Below are 13,715 nucleotides of genomic sequence, written 5' to 3' on the forward strand. Positions count from 1 at the left end.
ATAGTCATAGAGCGAGACAGAGTATAATTTCATTAAGTTAGTATTTATTTCAGATAATTTTCTCAGAGTTATAAAAAAATATTTCATGACAGCGATTTAGTGATGAGCCTTTAGCACATATCTAATTTTCCTTAAGTTTACTTTTAACTGAATTAATATTATTTTTAATCTTCACAATGTCTTTAATTCTTTAATATACAAAAGACTTTAGTATACTTAGTGATTTTTACCTTGATATTACAATAACATTAGTAAGGGTCTCTTATTTGATTTCAATGTATTTTTACAGATATTGACTGGATTTTTACACAGCTGTTTCCTGCCTCCTCCTAAACCAACGACAAGAGACAAATTTAGCTGTTTGATTTACTTAAAACCAAAAGGATTATAATGGATAATTCATCTTTAGGTATATTTTCACTATTATCCAAAAACAAATGATTTTTATTTGATTCTAACAAAATCTAGATGAGGATTATTCATAAAGTGTGGTCTATTTTCTGTGTTGCATGAATCAGGAATAGGTCTGTTCATTTCAGTATATATTGGGTACCCTCTTTGTCAGGCACTGGTGAAGCATAGGTGAGTCAAAATAAGTAATAATTTTTCCCCTTGAGTCTAATGCAATGGAGGAGATAAACACTTATAATACTTAAATTTAATTTTGATAGCCGTGGAAGAGTACTGAAGAAGAGAGGATTAATTCTCTCTGGAAGGCAGGATAGGGAAAGTGCTATATAGAAAATGATATATCACATGGGCCCAAAAGATGTACAGGCTTTTGACAAATGAAGAACAACCATAACAGGTAGAGGGAACACCATGAACTAGGGCATGAAATTGAGTGTGTAACATGTTCTAGAGAGAGAAGTGTGTAGGCAGGAGTTACTGGAAAAACAGGTTCGGAAAGAGATCAGTTAAGGTCTCACATGCCATGTCAGAGAGTTTAGAGTTGATTTTTCAGTTAAAGAGTAGGCATAAAAAGTAGGGGAGTGTTTTTATTTTCTCGATATCTGTAACAGGATGGATTTAAATTGCAAGAGACCAGGCCAGAGAGAATTAGTTAAGAGGTGAAATACTTTAAAAAAGAAATAATGAAGCCTAAATGAAGACCATGGAAATTAAGATGGAGGAGAATAGATGGAGAGACGTTTCAGATATAGAATCAGTAGATCCTCTTAATAGATAATGAAGAGGACAGGTGAGGAAGAGTGGGGAAGTCATTGATGACTCCAAGATTTCTGGTTGGTTGACTACCAAGAGTGGCAACAAGAGGAAGAAAGAAGTTTGGGAAAAGGGAGAAGGATAATGAGTTTGACACGCAGACCAAAGTATATCCAGATGGAAATATTTGGTCAATGACTAGAAATACAGCCCTGTCACATTGGTGGGAGCTGGGAGAAAGATAGAGCTTTAGAAGTTGGCTTTGCAGAAATGAGGCCTGAGGCCATTGGAGTAGATTGAATCATCTAGGCAGAATTACACGATGAGTGAAAAGGAGGTTTGAGGGTGAAACCTCATACAACACCTGGGTTTGAAGAACCAAGAAGCTGAACCAGTAAAAAAAAAAAAAAAAAAAAAAAAAAAAAAAAGATTAATAATTAGAAATAAGGGAAGAAAACCAGAGTATTCCCATTTTGAAGAAAGAAGTCAGTGTGGATGTGAGAGGAACTCAGAATTTTCAGAGACACAGTGTACAAGAAATTTTCAGAGATGGAAGAAAATGAGAACTGAGAAGAAACCAGTGGATTAACCATATTGAAGCTGTTCCATAGGCAATGGTGGCAGAGTCGGATTTCAGCACACTGTGGAAGAGGATGCGTAGGTGTCCACTCTTCTTTGATAGTATTTACTAGAGAAGAGAAAGCACTGGGGGCTGTGTATCTCAAAGGAAGGGGTATTTTTTTTTCTTTTGATCAGGAGTTTTAAATATATTTGTAGGCTGAAGAGAGGAGTCAAGCTATGTGTACATGGGGCAAAATGGTATATGTGGCGTGTATTTTTAAAGTGAGTAGTTCATTGCATCTTCAACTTTTTTATTTTATTCATATGTGTCTTCTATGAACAGGTAGTAGAATAATGGAAAATTACATTTGTTGGGTATTTACAAAGGGCTTTTATATACGTTACCTCATTTTATCTTGACAGCTATTCTGAAATACATAGGCCAGTTGTTATTCTTTTTATTCAGATGAGGAAACTTAAGTCTCATTGAGGTTTAAAATCATATACTTTGTGATAAAGCAGGACTTGAACCCACATCTTATGACTTCAAATCTCATTTTAGATTTGACAGTTAATCAAAGCTATCTAAGTTAAATTTTTATTTTCAACGTTCTGTTAATATCATCCATTCATACATTCAATCAAAATTTTGTTTAGGTACTAGGATAGGTTAAAAAAAAATACACTTGTAGCCTTTAGGAGGTTTAATGTCTACTGAAAGGTGGCAGTCAATAAACCAGCAATTGCAATACTGTGATATGTGTTGTTAAGTCGTCACAACCTGATACCTTGTTCAGTTGAATTCTTCTATGCAACTTGTAAGACAGTGTAAAATTTAAATACCTCGTCTCTTCCAGTTCAGGGAAGGCATTAGACATAGGACAACAATTTCAAACTCAGGAAAAATACTTTTGTTTAATGATAACAATGAAGATTAAGAATAATTTCACACATTAAGAAAGGTTGATCATTTTCCAGTTCTTCACTATGCATTATTTATAAATTATAATGGAAATTTATAAATTTCCAAGAGGATTAGGTGACCATATTTCACTTTATGTACCAAAATATTCTAAAACAAAATAAAATTATATTTGACTATGATTTTGGATTATCTGTTCCAAAGCATTTAATGAAAAGTCTCCTTGCTGTTTTACTCAGTGAAAAAGTTTTGATTAACTCAGAGACAGAATGACTAGGTTGTTAAATAATCATGTCTTACTGTTTCTATAAGATCTTTGTCACTCTCAAGCATTTATATATAGGTTTCTGGTACTTTGAGGGTAAAACCACAATGATGATTTTTATTTTTAATAAGTTTAGTTTTCAGTCTAAGCTCTGCTACTAACTGCGCATATGAAATACTGGTTGTCATTTTATTAAGAAGAGGAATCACGTTTGTAAATCACATGAGAGTTCATGACATGATTCTTTTGGAGGTACTAAGTATCAAACTAAACTTTGTCTAACTGTAGTTTTAAATTGTGAATAGTACTATAGTGACCAAATAAATGTGCTGTACTCCAGTGCTTTATAAAACAAATGAAAAAGTGATCTTTCCACTAGGAGGCAGTATTTCTACAAGTAGCTTTGCTCTTTTCCTTGGTATAAAGTTGAACCAATCTTACCCTCTGTATTTATTTGTACCAGGAAAGAAAAAAAAAAAAAAAAAAAGAGGTGCTTTTAAAGTTAATGAATGTATTGCTCTTACTTTATATATGTACCATCTTGTAGTTCAAGTATATAAAAGCATTTAGGAACCCTCACCCACCTGGATCTATCTCACTTCTACAGAATCTCCAGTAATTCCTTTTCTGTAAGTAGAATTTTGGGGGAGAAATTCAGAGAAGCTTATTCTATGACACATGACAAAAACATAACACCCATGGATTCAAAAGCTGGAGGATAAGATGTCAATTACATGTGAATTATATCATTTTATATTTCAAAGTAGATTTAATAATTGTTTTTACTTGGTTGTATTAAAGTTATACTTACAATATATCCATCCTACTTTTTTTTTTAATAGAGAGCAAGAACGGGGGAGAGGGGCAGAGGGAAAGAGAGAGAGAATCTTAAGCAGGGTTCACACTCAGTCTGACATGGGGCTTGATCCCACAACCCTGGGATCATGACCTGAGCCATATCATGAGCCAGACGCTCGACCGACTAAGCAACCCTGGTGTCCCAACATCCTATTTGTTATGTGAACTCTTAGATGCCACCAATCTATGGAAGTCCAGCACTTTCAAGAAAGCACTGCTCAGTTATCTATGTGTTTGTGTGTGTGTGTGTGGATCTGAGTGTTTGTGCTAAATGGCAAGCAAGAAATGTGTATGTATTATATATAGCCTGTTTGCCCTAAATAATGTAAATTCACACACAACATGTTGGATGCAGTGGAATTATGGATTTCTTTTTATAAAGTTTTTGTAACTTGTGCAGTAAAGAATGGGAATCATAGTTTATATGCTTACTGTATGTGTTTATGTGAACTGTGGTCTAGAGCACATGTGTTTCCATTGTAGGCAATGTTTTTAAACTTGTGATATCAGAGATGGGGCGGCTGCTACAAGTAATGAGTTATTCTGTGCTAGCTATTTGCTTAGTGAAGGAAATAGAATCTGTCACTACTACTTTTTCCAGATTAACACATTTAGTTTGGACTCATGATGATCACGTATCAATTGTGTAGAGACAAACTTTTCTTACTCTCCTTAAATAGATTTTCTTTCTAGAGAAATAAATGCTTACATCGTATTTCCTGTGTCCTTGTGCCAAGTGCCTGTGGTAAACTATGTCCCTTCTAAATCTGGAGCAGGCTTTTTGTTTTATTTAATTCTCAGAAGGCTGGGGTGTCCAGTTACTGTATTCTATTAAGTAATTAAAGCTTCCAGCAGACTCTTTAGCTCAAAATGTCACATTCCTTTCTAACAACAACAAAAAGAGAGTTCTCTCATTTAATGAGAAGCATTTGTGGAAAATAGATGTGTTCATGACAATTGAGTTTTGAGTTTTTAATATCCTCCATTTTCTTTTCTCTTTTTTTTTTTTTAAATGTTTATTTCTTTATTTTGAGAGCAAGAGAGAGGGAAAGAGAATTCCAAGCAGGCTGCATTCCATCAGCACAGAGCCAGATGTGGGGCTTGATCTCACAAACCATGAGATCATGACCCAACCCAAAATCAAGAGCTGGACCCTCAACCAACTGAACCACCTAGGTGCCCCTATCCTCCATTTTCTTAATTCCTAGTTTTGCGCTATACATTGCTTCAATTTACATATTATCAGTACTTCCCTATTCCTTTACTTTCCTTAAGCACATGTTTTAGAGTTTATTTTCTATCCCACCCCATCATCCTCGTGTTTATAATTGATGTTTCCTCTACATAAGGTAACCTAATTCTTTAATTTTTATACTTTCAAGTACATATTCAGACTTGGGTATAGTGTTGCTTATTGGACATATCCTATGGGCCCCTCAAAACAATATCCTCCAAACTTAACTCACCATTTCCCCTCCAAAATTTTTCCCCTCTGATGTTCTATTTCAGAATGAAACCATTTTTCATGAAGTTGTTCATCCAAAAATCTTAAGAGTGTTTCTGAATGTCTCCCTTTCCTTCACCTCTTCTTCCCCTATACCTCTGCCTTTATAAATCTATCATCTGTTCCCAAGTCTCTCTATCTTAACTGCCAGACATTCAGATCATCATCTCTCAGGTGCATTATTTGACCAGCCTTCTAACTAGTCCGCCTTCATTGAATCTCTTCTTTTACTGCCATTTTTGTTCTAAAATGCAAATCTGGTCATATTACATCCTTCTGTACTATATGATGTTTCTGCTATCTCCAAGATGAAGCCCTACTCACTAACTTTTATAGGAGCTATTATGATCTCACCCCTTTGTTACCTTTTCTATTTCTACCACTCCCCACTCTCTATTGCATATTCCATCCATTCTGTGCTTTTTTTTTTCATTTCCTGGAATATACCATTAAGCTCAGTCAGACCACAGAGGTTGGTTTGTATTCAAAGACTGACTAGAACTCAAATTAGCCTCAAGGTTACTTTTACTTAGGTTTTCTCCTGAGAAAACAAGCAGCACCGAGGACATACATAATATAAACATCTAAGTGAATGGATACAGCACTGGAGTGCCCCCCCCCCAATTCCATGGAGACATTTGACCAAAATTCAGTTGTCAATGTAGTGTATACTCAGCAATATGCCAGGTCATATATAGAAGAATAGTAGTTTTTGTTCCATTAGGCAGGGTGAGGGGCTATGTTAATGTTCAAAGGTCTACCTTCAACAAAATATAACAAAATTTTGCCATATCTAAGCAGTATTGTATAATGGTGTGCTCTTGGCTTTGGGAGTAGATTCCCATGATTCATCACTTACATACGACATCCAGTGCTCATCCCAACAAGTGCCCTCCTCAATGCTCACCACTCGTTTTCCCTTCTCCCCCAGGCCCTGCCATCAACCCTCACTTTGTTCTCTGTATTTAAGAGTCTCTTATGGTTTGCCTCCCTCTCTGTTTGAAACTATTTTTTCCCCTTCCCTTCCCCCATGGTCTTCGGTTAAGTTTCTCAAATTCCACATATGAGTGAAAACATATGATATCTGTCTTTCTCTGACTGACTTATTTCACTTAGCATAATACCCTCTACTTCCATTCACATTGTTTGCAAATGGCAAGATTTCATTCTTTCTCATTGCAAAATAGTATTCTATTGTATATATAAACCACATCTTTATCCATTCATCAGTTGATGAACATTTGGGCTCTTTCCATAATTTGGCTGTTATTGATAGCCCTGCTATAAACATTGGGGTACCTGTGCCCCTATGTATCAGTACTCCTATATCCTTTGGATAAATTCCTGGTAGTGCTATTGCTGGGTGGTGGGGTAGGTCTATTTTTAACTTTGTGAGGAACCTCCACACTTTTCCAGAGTGGCTGCACCAGTTTGCATTTCCACCAACAGTGCAAGAGGGTTCCCATTTCTCCACATCCTTGCCAACATCTGTTGTTTCCTGATTTGTTAATTTTAGCCATGCTGGCAGGTGTGAGGTGGCATCTCAGTGTGGCTTTGATTTGTATTTCCCTGATAATGCATGACATTAAGCATCTTTTCATGTGCTTGTTGGCCATCTGGGTGTCTTCTGTGGAAAAGTGTCTATTCACGTCTTCTGCCCATTTCTTCACTGGATTATTTGCTTTTTGCGTGTGGAGTTTGATAATTTCTTTATAGATTTTGCATACTAGCCCTTTATCTGGTATGTCATCTGCAAACATCTTTTCCCATTCCGTTGGTTGCCTTTTCGTCTTGTTGATTGTTTCCTTTGCTGTGCAGAAGCTTTTTATCTTGATGAGGCCCCAATAGTTCATTTTTGCTTTTATTGCCCTTGCTTTCAGAGATGTGTCGATTAAGAAGTTGCTGTGGCTGAGGTCAAAGAGATTGTTGCCTGTTTTCTCCTCGAGGGTTTTGATGGTTTCCTGCCTCACATTTAGGTCTTTCATCCAGTTTGAGTCTATTTTTGTGTATGGTGTAAGAAAGTTGTCCAGTTTCATTCTTCTGCATGTTGCTGTCCAGTTCTGTCAGCACTATTTGCTAAAGAGACTGTCTTTTTTCCATTGGATCCTCTTCCCTGCTTTGTCAAAGATTAGTCGGCCATACATGTGTGGGTCCAATTCTGGGTTCTATATTCTATTCCATTGGTCTATGTGTCTGTTTTTGTGCCAATACCATATACTGTCTTGATGATTACAGCTTTGTAGTAGAGGCTGAAGTCCGGGATTGTGATGCCTCCCGCTTTGGTTTTCTTTTTTCAACATTACTTTGGCTATTTGGGGTCTTTTGTGGTTCCATACAAATTTTAGGATGTTTATTCTAGCTCTGTGCACTCTGACTGGGATTGCATTGAATGGGTAGATTGCTTTGGGTAGTACTGACATCTTAACAATGTTTATTCTTCCAATCCTAGAGCATGGAATGTTTTCCCATTTCTTTGTGTCTTCTTCAGTCCTTCGTAAGCTTTCTATAGTTTTCAGCATACAGACCTTTTACATCTTTGGTTAGGTTTATTCCTATGTATTTTATGGTTCTTGGTGAAATTGTAAATGAGATCAGTTTGTTTATTTCTTTCTGTTGCTTCGTTATTGGTGTATACAAATGCAACTGATTTCTGGACATTGATTTTGTATCCTGCGACTTTGCTGAATTCATGTATCACTTCTAGGAGTCTTTTGGTGGAGTCTTTTGGGTTTTCCATGTAGAGTATCATGCAAAAAGTGAAAGTTTGATTCCTTTGCCAGTTTGGATGCCTTTTATTTCATTTTGTTGTCTGATTGCTGTGGCTAGGACTTCCAACACTATGTTAAACAACAGTGGTTAGAGTGGACATCCCTGTCATGTTCCTGATCTCAGGGGAAAAGCTTTCAGTCTTTCCCACTGAGGATAATACTAGCTGTGGGCTTTTCATATATGACTTCTATGATGTTTAAGTATGTTCCTTCTATCCTGACTTTCTTGAGGGTTTTTATTAAGAAAGGATGTTGTATTTTATCAAAGGCTTTTTCTGCATCTATTGATAGGATCATGTTTCTTATCTTTTCTTCTGTTAATGGGATGGATCACACTGAATGATTTGTGAATATTGAACCAGCCCTGCAGCCCAGGAATGAATCCCACTTGATCATGGTGAATAATTCTTTTGATATACTGTTGAATTCAATTTGCTAGTATCTTGTTGAGAATTTTTGCATCCATGTTCATTAGGGATATGGCCTATAATTCTCCTTTTTTGTAGGGTCTCACAGAAGCTTTCCTTCCGTTTCTATTTTTTGGAACAGCTATTAACTCTGCTTTAAATGTCTGATAGAATTCCCCTGGGAAGCCATCTGGCCCAGGACTCTTATTTGTTGGGAGAGCTTTGATAACCAATTCAAATTCTTCACTGGTTATGGATCTGTTCAAATTTTCTGTTTCTTTCTGTTTGAGTTTTGGTAGTGTGTGGGTGTCTAGGAATTTGTCCATTTCTTCCAGGTTGTCCAGTTTTTGACATATAATTTTTCATAGTATTCTCTTAATTGTTCTTATTTCTGTGGTGTTGTGATCTCTCCTCTTTCATTCGTGATTTTATCTATTTGGGTTTTCTCTCTTTTCTTGAGAAGTCTGGCTAGTGGGTTATCAGTTTTGCGTATTCTTTCAAAAACCAACTCTTAGATTTATGGATCGGTTCTACTCTTTTTTTTTTTTTTTTTTTTTTTGGATTCTATATTGTTCATTTCTACTCTAGTCTTTGTTATTTCTGTTCTTCTGCTGAGTTTTGGTTTTCTTTGCAGCTCTGCTTCTAGTTCCTTTAGGTGTGAGGTTAGGTTTTGTATTTGGGATTTTTCTTGTTTTTTGAGATCGGCCTGGATTGCAATGTATTTTCCTCTTAGGACTGCCTTTGCTACATCCCAAAGGGTTTGGACTGTTGTGTTTTCATTTTCATTTTCTTCCATATATTTTTTAATTTCTTCTTTAATTGCCTGGTTGATCCATTCATTCTTTAGTTGGATGTTCTTTAACCTCCATGCATTTTGAGGCTTTCCAAATTTTTCTTGTGGTTCATTTCAAGTTTCATAGCCTTGTGATCTGAAAATATGCATGGTATGATCTCAATTCTTTTGTATTTATTGAGGGCTGTTTTGTGACCCAGTATGTGATCTATCTTGGAGAATGTCCTATGTGCACTCAAGAAGAATGTGTATTCTGTTGCTTTTGGATGAAAAGTTCTGAATATATCTGTCAAGTCCATCTGTTCCAGTGTATCATTCAGGGCCGTTGTTTCTTTATTGATTTTCTGCCTAGATGATTTGTCCATTGTTGTAAGTGGAGTATTAAAGTCACCTGCGATTACTGTTTTCTTATCAATAAGATTGCTTATGTTTGTGATTAATTGATTTATATATTTGGGTGCTATCAATTAGGGGGCATAAACATTTACAATTGTCAGCTCTTCTTGATGGATAGACCTTGTAATTATGATATAATTCGCTTCTTCATCTCTTACGGTCTTTAGTTTAAAATCTAGTTTGTCTGATGTAAGTATGGCTACTCCAGTTTTCTTTTGACTTCCAGTAGCATGATAGATGGTTCTCCATCCCCTCACTTTCAATCTGAAGGTGTCCTCAAGTCTAAAATGGGTTTCTTGTAGACAGCAAAAAGATGGGTCTTGTTTTTTTATCCATTCTGATACCCTATGTCTTTTCATTGGAGCATTTAGTCCATTTACATTCAGAGTGATTTTTGAAAGATATGGATTTAGTGTCATTGTGTTATCTGTAGGTTCCATGCTAGTGGTGATGTCTTGTCCTTTGTCGTCTTTGCAGCATTCCACTCACAGAGTCCCCCTTAGGATCATTTGCAGGGCTGGTTTGGTGATCATGCACTCCTTTATCTGGGAAAGCCTTTATCTCTCCTTCTATTATGAATGACAACCTTGAAGGATAAAGGATTCTTGGCTGCATATTGTTCTTAACACATTAAATATTTCCTGCCACACCCTTCTGGCCTGCCAAGTTTCAGTGGACAGGTCTGCTACTACCCTTATATGTCTACCCTTGTAGGTTAAGGCCCATTTGTCCCTAGATGCTTTCAGAATTCCCTTTATCTTTGTATTTTGCTAGTTTTGCTATGATATAGTGTGGTTAAGATCTATTCTTATTGATTCTTAAGGGAGTTCTCTGTGCCTCCTGGATATAAATGTCTGCTTCCTTCCCCGGATTAGGGAAGTTCTCAGCTATAATTTTTCAAGTAAACCTTCTGCCTCTTTCTCTCTCTCTTCTTCTGGAACTTCTGTGATACAGATATTATGTTTCATTGAATCACCTAGATCTCTAATTCTCCCCTCATGGTCTAGTATTTTCTTATCTTTTTCTCAGCTTTATCATTTTCCGTAATTTTATCTTCTTTTTCACTTATTCTCCCCTCTGCTTTCTCCATCCTTGCTGTCACTGCAACTAGTTTATTTTGTACCTCATTAACAGCATTTCTTAATTTGTCATGACTATTCTTATTTCCTTGATCTTTGCAGCAATAGATTTTCTGGTATCTTCTATGCTTTTTTAAAGCCCAGCTATTAATCTTAAGACTATTATTCCAAATTCTTAATGAGATATATTGTTTATATCTGTTTTGAGCAATTCTCTAGCTGTCATTTCCTGGAATTTCTTTTGAGGAGAATTCTTCCATTTCATCATTTTGTTTGGTTTTCTGTCCTTTACGTGTTTTAATAGCTTGTTATGTGTCCTGCAACTGTGAGAACTACGCATATTAAAAAGGGGTCATACACTGTCCAGGGCCTGGCCCTTCAGGAGGTGTTTTTGGAGTGTGTTGTGTGCTCTCTGTTATTTTGACTCTAGTTGCTTTATCTCCCTACTCATAGCGGTGGTTTGGACCTTCTTCCACTTGTGCTTTGATTTGTTCATTGAAGTAACCCTGGAAAAAATTCAAAACGGGGGGGGGGGTGGTAGAAGAAGCCTTATTCCATACAAAGGGAGAAATGACAAGAGTGGGGAAAAAGAAAAGAAAAAAAAATGACCAGAGAATCAGAGAAACTATACTATATGGCTTAATCCAGAGAGAAAGAGGAAAATAAAGAAGAAGGAGATACAGAAGAGGTGTAAAAAGAATAGATTTAAAATGTCCCATTAAACAAACCACCAACTAGAATAGAGAAGAAATAAGAGGAAGAAAAGAAAGAAAAAAGTTATATATATGTGTGTATGTGTATACATATACATATACACGTAAACATATACATACACACACACACACACACACACACACACACACACACACACACACACAAAATAAGAATTGACCAAGAATCAAACCAGAAAATGCAAAAACGCTGGGAGGATATCTGATGCTGCCTTGGAACCAGTGGCTGTGCTGGTTTGGAGGAGGGGCCGTCTGGTTCAGTCAGTGTCAATCTTGGTTGGCAGATAGCAGTTACCAGGCACGGAGGGGCGCAGTTTGGTGTAGGTGGGTCCCGCCTCCACTGTGGCCCTCTGTCCTATTCCCTGAAGCCCCACCTTGTTGGTGATGGGGAGAAAAATGGCACATCCAGTCTCTTTTCCCTGGACTGGGTGTCCCAAATCACTGTGTTCAGGCGTTTGTCACAGTGCTGGGTGGTCGCGAATGGGCTGGCTTCTCTTGCTCTACAGTCATTCGTGCCTCCCATGTGCTTGTCTGGGATTCAAACCCTGATGTCTTAAATTCCTCTTCACCTGCCCCTGTTCCAGGGTAGTGCCACTCCACCCAGCCAGGGGACAAAGGGCCTCAGGCTGGCCGGCACCTGCAGGATCTTTTGTCCTTGGAGAGGCTATATGCCTTCTTCCCACAGCACTCAAGGGAGGGGACTGTGCTCTCTGACTGCGCCTCTGAGCTCGCTACCAAGCCAGGGTTCGATCCCCTCCTCCCCAGGCGCACGCACAGGGCGGCTGGCCCCAGTCCAGAGGAAGTCCCACAACCCTGGTTTGTCACTCCTAAGGCTGTTTGCAAGTTAGAAATTGGTTCTTTCTCCATTTTTTCCATTCCCCGGTATGTGGCCCAGAGAGGTTTTTCTCTTGTCCAAATATAATCCTACACTTCCACAGCCTCTCTTTCTCTTTCTTTTTTTTTTTTTTTTTTTAATTTTTTTTTCAACATTTTTTTATTTATTTTTGGGACAGAGAGAGACAGAGCATGAACGGGGGAGGGGCAGAGAGAGAGGGAGACACAGAATCGGAAACAGGCTCCAGGCTCCGAGCCATCAGCCCTCTCTTTCTTTTGTCTCTCCACAGAGGGGGATCCCTCCCCTCCTTGCCTACGCGGCCCATTTTATCTCTCCCAATTCACAATCACATGCCTATGGCCCACCAAGCTGTCCCCGTGGGCCCCTGGAGATATTTTTGTCACCCTGTAGCCCGTCTTCTGGCCTCCATACTGCTGTGTTTGAGAGATGAAGGAACTTCGGGCCCCCTACTTCTCTGCCATGTTGACTCCTCCAACTCATAGCCATTCTTTAAGACTCAGACCAGGGGTCATCTTTTCCAGAACATTTTTGTTGGTCATTTTCTTGAGTACTATCTTGTGTATCATTTTTTTTTATAGTCCTCAGTGTACTGATTTTTAAGTGTTGGTCTGTTTACTTGTCTACTGGTATATGTCAGCTCTATCAGAGTAAAGACCAGGTCTTAACTCATCTTCATTTTTTAAATATCTAGTGAAGATTAACACATTGTAATCACCTATATCTATAGAAAGAAAAAAGGGAGGGAAAAGGGGAGGAATTCTTTATTGATTAGCACAAAGTCTGAAAGGATAAAGATAATAAACCATTTGGGGCGTTGTTGTGTGTGTGTATTGTCATTTTCTGCCAAGTAGTTTTCTATCTTCAATATTTAGTTGAATTTATTTAAATATAAATTATAACAATACATTAATGTCATTTTAAGGAAAGAATATCTAAGATGGAGATCTGTTTTAAAGTGTTCATCCATGTTTCTTTAAAACATTAGAATTTCCAGTTTCCAATTCATGTAACAATATAAACTTTAAATTATTGCTTTAAAAAACATGTCTTCTATGGGAATGATGTATGTTAGAGATCAATATGTGTTTTCAAAACTGTTGATTTCTCTCCACTCCTGTAATAATTTTTTTTTTTTTTCAACGTTTTTTATTTATTTTTGGGACAGAGAGAGACAGAGCATGAACGGGGGAGGGGCAGAGAGAGAGGGAGACACAGAATCGGAAACAGGCTCCAGGCTCCGAGCCATCAGCCCAGAGCCTGACGCGGGGCTCGAACTCACGGACCGCGAGATCGTGACCTGGCTGAAGCCGGACGCTTAACCGACTGCGCCACCCAGGCGCCCCTCTCCACTCCTGTAATAATATATTCTCGTATTTATCTTATATTACACAAGAGCCTTGGTCCCTGACCC

At 37.7% G+C, this 13,715-nt stretch overlaps 1 protein-coding gene across 6 annotated transcripts in view; it reads left to right on the forward strand.

Annotated features, from left to right (window-relative positions):
- LACC1 (laccase domain containing 1) overlaps positions 1-13,715 on the forward strand; it is a 34,694-nt gene that overhangs the window by 9,288 nt on the left and 11,691 nt on the right. For 5 of the 6 annotated variants that reach the window (XM_019447484.2, XM_019447480.2, XM_019447479.2 and 2 more), the window contains exon 7: positions 290-4,485. The gene's annotated coding sequence lies outside the window, so the exon portion shown is untranslated. Of the gene's footprint in view, positions 1-289; positions 4,486-13,715 lie in introns of those variants that run through there. The other variant, XR_002079400.2, reaches the window with a different exon arrangement.

Source organism: Panthera pardus, unplaced genomic scaffold (assembly GCF_024362965.1).
Source record: "Panthera pardus isolate Hobbes unplaced genomic scaffold, ASM2436296v1 HiC_scaffold_1, whole genome shotgun sequence".
Lineage (NCBI taxonomy): Eukaryota > Metazoa > Chordata > Mammalia > Carnivora > Felidae > Panthera > Panthera pardus.